Source organism: Nomia melanderi, unplaced genomic scaffold, assembly GCF_051020985.1.
Source record: "Nomia melanderi isolate GNS246 unplaced genomic scaffold, iyNomMela1 scaffold0082, whole genome shotgun sequence".
In the NCBI taxonomy this organism is placed as follows: domain Eukaryota; kingdom Metazoa; phylum Arthropoda; class Insecta; order Hymenoptera; family Halictidae; genus Nomia; species Nomia melanderi.
In genome coordinates, this window is record NW_027475197.1 from 42,795 (window position 1) to 49,330 (window position 6,536).

The window sequence follows — 6,536 nt, forward strand, 5'->3', positions numbered from 1 at the left end:
ACAGTTTTATATAGTTTTATATAGTATCATATAGTTTTATATAGTTTTATATAGTTTTATTAGTTTTATATAGTACCATATAGTTTTATTCAGTTTTACATAGTTTTATATAGCTTTATACAGTTTTATATGGTTTTATATAGTTTTATTAGTTTTAACTGTTTTAATAGTATTATTAGTTTTATTAGTTTTATTAGTTTTATCAGTTTTATTATAGCTTTATATAGTTTTATATAGTTTTGTATAGTTTTATATAGTTTTATATAGTTCTATAGAGTTTTATATAGGTTTATATGGTTTTGTTAGTTTTATATAATTTTATATTGTTTTATATAGTGTTATATAGTTTTACATAGTTTTATATAGTTTTGTATAGCTTTATATTGTTTTATATAGTTTTATATGGTTGTGTTAGTTTTATATAGATTTAAATAGTTTTATATAGTTTTGGTAGTTTTATATAGTTTTATACAGTTTTATACAGTTTTATACAGTTTTATATTGTTTTTTATAGTGTTATATAGTTTTATAGAGTTTTATGTAGTTTTACATAATTTTATTAGCTTTATATATGCATATATGCATGCATTGTCGGTAGGAGGCCCTGGCGAATGAATCGGTGCAGCAGGAACGACCTCGGACCACTACGGGCCGAGAAAACCACCGTCTCATGGTGCCGGACACTCAGAGTCGGGGAAAAATCCAATATATATCTCGTGATATCTCGGGTGCTATTAGAGATAGCGCAATACACCAAAGTGAATTGTCTGCAGGAGGCCCTGGCGCATGAATCTGTGCAGCGGGAACGACCTCGGATCACCAGGGGCCGGGAAAACCACCGACACATGGGGCCGGACACCCAAGGTCATGTAAAAATCCAGGATGTATCTGATGATATCTCGGGTGCTATTAGAGATAGCGCGATAAGTCAAAGTGCTTTGTCTGCGGGAGGCCCTGGTGCATGAGTGTGTGCAGCGGCAACGACCTCGGACCACCAGGGGCCGAGAAAACCACCATCTCATGGGGCCGGACTGTCAGGGTCTGGGAAAAATCCAATATATATCTGGTGATATCTCGGGTGCTATTAGAGAGAGCGCAATAAACCAAAGTGCATTGTCTGCAGGAGGCCTTGGCGCATGAATCTGTGCAGCGGGAACGACCTCGGACCACCAGGGGCCGAGAAAACCACCGTCTCATGTGGCCGGACACTTAGAGTCAGGGAAAAATCCAATATATATCTGGTGATATCTCGGGTGCTATTAGAGACAGCGCAATAAACCAAAGTGCATTGTCTGCAGGAGGCCCTGGCCCATGAATCTGTGCAGCGGGAACGACATCGGATCACCAGGGTCCGAGAAAACCACCGTCTGATGGGGCCGGACACTCAGGGTCGGGGAAAAATCCAATATATATCTGGTGATATCTCGGGTGCTATTAGAGATAGCGCAATAAATCAAAGTGCATCGTCTGCAGGAGGCCCTGGCGCATGCATCTGTGCAGCGGGAACGACATCGGACCACCAGGGGCCGAGAAAACCACCGGCACATGGGGCCGGACACTCAGGGTCGGGGAAATATCCAATATATATCTGGTGATATCTCGGGTGCTATTAGAGATAACGTAATAAACCTAAGTGAATTATCTGCAGGAGGCCCTGGCGCATGAATATGTGCAGCGGGAACGACCTCGGACCACCAGGGTCCGAGAAAACCACCGTCTCATGTGGCCGGACACTCAGGGTCGGGGAAAAATCCAATATATATCTGGTGATATCTCGGGTGCTATTACAGATAGCGCAATAAATCAAAGTGCATTATCTGTAGGAGGCCCTGGCGCATGAATCTGTGAAGCGGGAACGACCTCGGACCAAAAAGGGCCGAGAAAGCCACCGTCACATGGGGCCGGACACTCAGGGTCGGGGAAAAATCCAATATATATCTGCTGATATCTCGGGTGCTATTACAGATAGCCCAATAAATCAAAGTGCATTGTCTGTAGGAAGCCCTGGCGCATGAATCTGGGCAGCAGGAACGACGTCGGACCACCAGGGGCCGAGAAAATCACCGACACATGGGGCCGGACACCCAAGGTCATGTAAAAATCCAGGATGTATCTCATGATATCTCGGGTGCTCTTAGAGATAGATCAATAAACCAATGTGAATTATCAGCAGGAGGCCCTGGCGCATGTATCTGTGCAGCGGGAACGACCTCGGACTACCAGGGGCCGAGAAAACCACCGTCGCATGGGGCCGGACACTCAGGGTCAGGGAAAAATCCAATATATATCTGGTGATATCACGGGTGATATTATAGATAGCGCAATAAACCAAAGTGAATTATCTGCAGGAGGCCCTTACGCATGAATCTGTGAAGCGGGAACGACCTCGGACCACCAGGGGCCGAGAAAACCACCGTCTCATGGGGCCGGACACTCCGGGTCAGGGAAAAATCCAATATATATCTGGTGATATCTCGGGAGCTATTACAGATAGCGCAATAAATCAAAGTGCATTGTCTGTAGGAGGCTCTGGCGCATGAATCTGTGCAGCGGGAACGACCTCGGACCACCAGGGGCCGAGAAAACCACAGTCTCATGGGGCCGGACACTCAGGGTCAGGAGAAAATCCAATATATATCTGGTGAAATCTCGTGTGCTATTAGAGATAGCGCAATAAACCAAAGTGAATTATCTGCAGGAGGCACTGGCGAATGAGTCTGTGCAGCAGGAACGACCTCGGATCACCAGTGGCCGAGAAAATTACAGATATTCGGAATCCGTCTCCCAAGGTCATGTAAAAATCCAGGATATATCTGGTGATATCTCGGGTGCTATTAGAGATAGAGAAATAAACCAAAGTGAATTATCTGCAGGAGGCCCTGGCGCATGAATTTGTGCAGCGGGAACGACCACGGACCACCAGGGGCCGAGAAAACCACCGTCTCATGGGGCCGGACACTCAGGGTCGGGGAAAAATACAATATATATCTGGTGATATCTCGGGTGCTATTAGAGATAGCGCAATAAATCAAAGTGCATTGTCTGCGGGAGGCCCTGTCGCATGAATCTGTGCAGCAGGAACGACCTCGGACCACCAGGGGCCGAGAAAACCACCGTCTCATGGGGCCGGACACTCAGGGTCGGGGAAAAATCCAATATATATCTGGAGATATCTCGGGCGCTATTAGAGATAACGCAATAAACCAAAGTGAATTGTCTGCAGGAGGCCCTGGTGCATGAATCTGTGCAGCGGGAACGACCTCGGATCACCAGGGGCCGAGAAAACCACCGACACATGGGGCCGGACACTCAGGGTCAGGGAAAAATCCAATATATATCTGGTGGTATCTCGGGTGCTATTAGGGATAGCGCAATAAACCAAAGTGCATTGTCTGCAGGAGGACCTGGCGCATGAATCTGTGCAGCGGGAACGACCTCGGACCACCAGAGGCCGAGAAATCCACCGACTCATGGGGCCGGATACTAAGGGACATGGTAAAATCCAATATATATCTGGTGATATCTCGGGTGCTATTAGAGATAGCGCAATAAACCAAAGTGAATTATCTGCAGGAGGCCCTGGCGCATGAATTTGTGCAGCGGGAACGACCTCGGACCACCAGGGTTCGAGAAAACCACCGACGCATGGGGCCGGAAACCCAAGGTCATGTAAAAATCCAGAATGTATCTGATGATATCTCGGGTGCTATTAGAGATAGCGCAATAAACCAAAGTGAATTATCTGCAGGAGGCCCTGGCGCATGCATCTGTGCAGCGGGAACGACCTCGGACCACCAGGGGCCGAGAAAACCACCGTCTCATGGGGCCGCACTCTCAGGGTCAGGGAATATCCAATATATATCTGGTGATATCTCGGGTGATATTAGAGGCAGCGCAATAAACCAAAGTGAATTATCTGCAGGAGGCCCTGGCGCATGCACCTGTTCAGCGGGAACGACCTCGGACCACCAGGGGCCGAGAAAACCACCGTCTCATGGGGCCAGACACTCAGGGTCAGGGAAAAATCCAAAATATATCTGGTGATATCTCGGGTGCTATTAGAGATAGCACAATAAACCAAAGTGAACTATCTGCATGGGGCTCTGGCGCATGAATCTGTGCAGCAGGAACGACCGCGGACCACCAGGGCCCGAGAAAATTACAGATATTCGGAATCCGTAACCCAAGGTCATCTAAATATCCAGCATACATCTGGTGATATCTTGGGTGCTATTACAGATAGCGCGATAAATCAAAGTGCATTGCCTGTAGGAGGCCCTGGCGCATGAATCTGTGCAGCGGGATCGACCTCGGTCCACCAGGGGCCGAGAAAACCACCGTCCCATGGGGCCGGACACTCAGGGTCAGGGGAAAATCCAATATATATCTGGTGATATCTCGGATGCTCTTACAGATAGCCCACTAAACCAAAGTGAATTATCTGCATGGGGCTCTGGCGCATGAATCTGTGCAATGGGAACGACCTCGGACCTCCAGGGGCCGAGAAAACCACCGTCTCATGGGGCCGGACACTCAGGGTCGGGGAAAAATCCAATATATATCAGGTGATATCTCGGGTGCCATTAGAGATAGCGCAATAAACCAAAGTGAATTATCTGTAGGAGGCCCTGGCGCATGAATCTGTTCAGCGGGAACGACCTCGGATCACCAGGGGCCGAGAAAATCACCGTCTCGTGGGGCCGGACAGTCCGGGTCAAGGAAAAATCCAATATATATCTGGCGATACCTCGGGTGCTATTACAGATAGCGCAATAAACCAAAGTGCATTGTCTGTAGGAGGCCCTGGCGCATGCATCTGTGCAGAGAGAACGACGTCGGACCACCAGTGGCCAAGAAAACCAACGTCTAATGGGGCCGGACTGTCAGTGTCAGGGAAAAATCCATTATATATCTGGTGATATCTCGGGTGCTAATAGAGATAGCGCGATAAATCAAAGTAAGTTATCTGCAGGAGGCACTGGCGAATGAGTCTGTGCAGCAGGAACGACCTCGGACCACCAGGGGCCGAGAAAATTACAGATATTCGGAATCCGTCACCCAAGGTCATGTAAAAATCCAGCATATATCTGGTGATATCTCGGGTGCTATTAGAGATAGAGAAATAAACCAAAGTGAATTATCTGCAGGAGGCCCTGGCGCATGCATCTGGCCGAGATAACCACCGTCTCATGGGGCCGGACACTCAGGGTCAGGGGAAAATCCAATATATATCTGGTGATATCTCGGGTGCTATTACAGATAGCGCAATAAATCAAAGTGCGTTGTCTGTGGGAGGCCCTGGCGCATGAATCTGTGTAGCGGGAACGACCTCGGCCCTCCAGGGGCCGAAAAACTTACAGATTATCGGTGTCCGTCACCCAAAGTCATGCAAAAATAAAGTATATATATGGTGCTTTCTCGGGTGCTACTACAGATAGCGCAATAAATCAAAGTGCATTGTCTGTAGGAGGCCCTGGCGCATGAATCTGGGCAGCGTGAACGACCTCGGACCACCAGGGGCCGAGAAGACCACTGTCTCATGGGGCCGGACACTCAGGGACAGGGGAAACATCCAATATATATCTGGTGATATCTCGATTGCTATTACAGATAGCGCAATAAATCAAAGGGCATTGTCTGTAGGAGGACCTGGCGCATGAATCTGGGCAGCGGGAACGACCTCGGACCACCAGCGGCCGAGAAAACCACCGTCTCATGGTGCTGGACACTCAGGGTCAAGGGAAAATCCGATATATATCTGGTGATATCTCGGGTGCTATTAGAGATAGCGCAATAAACCAAAGTGAAATATCTGCAGGAGGCCCTGGCGCATGCATCTGTGCAGCGGGAACGACCTCGGCCCACCAGGGGCCGAGAAAACCACAGTCTCATGGGGCCGGACACTCAGTGTTTGGGAAGAATCCAATATATATCTGGTGATATCTCAGGTGCTATTAGAGATAGCGCAATAAATCAAAGTGCATTATCTGTAGGAGGCCCTGGCGAATGAATCTGCGCAGCGGGAACGACCTCGGACCACCAGGGGCCGAGAAAACCACCGTCTCATGGGGCCGGACACTCAGGGTCAGGGGAAAATCCAATATATATCTGGTGATATCTCGGGTGCTATTAGAGATACCGCAATAAATCAAAGTGCATTGTCTGTAGGAGGCACTGGCGAATGAATCTGCGCAGCAGGAACGACCTCGGACCACTAGGGGCCGAGAAAACCACCGTCTCATGGGGCCGGACACTCAGGGTCGGGGATAAATCTAATATATATCCGGTGATATCTCGGGTGCTATTATAGATAGCGCAATAAATCAAAGTGCATTGTCTGTAGGAGGCCCTGGCGCATGAATCCGTGCAGAGGGAACAGCCTCGTACCAGCAGGGGCCGTGAAAACCACCGTCTCATGGGGCCGGACACCCAGGGTCAGGGAAACATCCAATATATGTCTGGTGATATCTCGGATGCTATTAGAGATAGCGCAATAAACCATGGTGAATTATCTGCAGGAGGCCCTGGCGCATGAA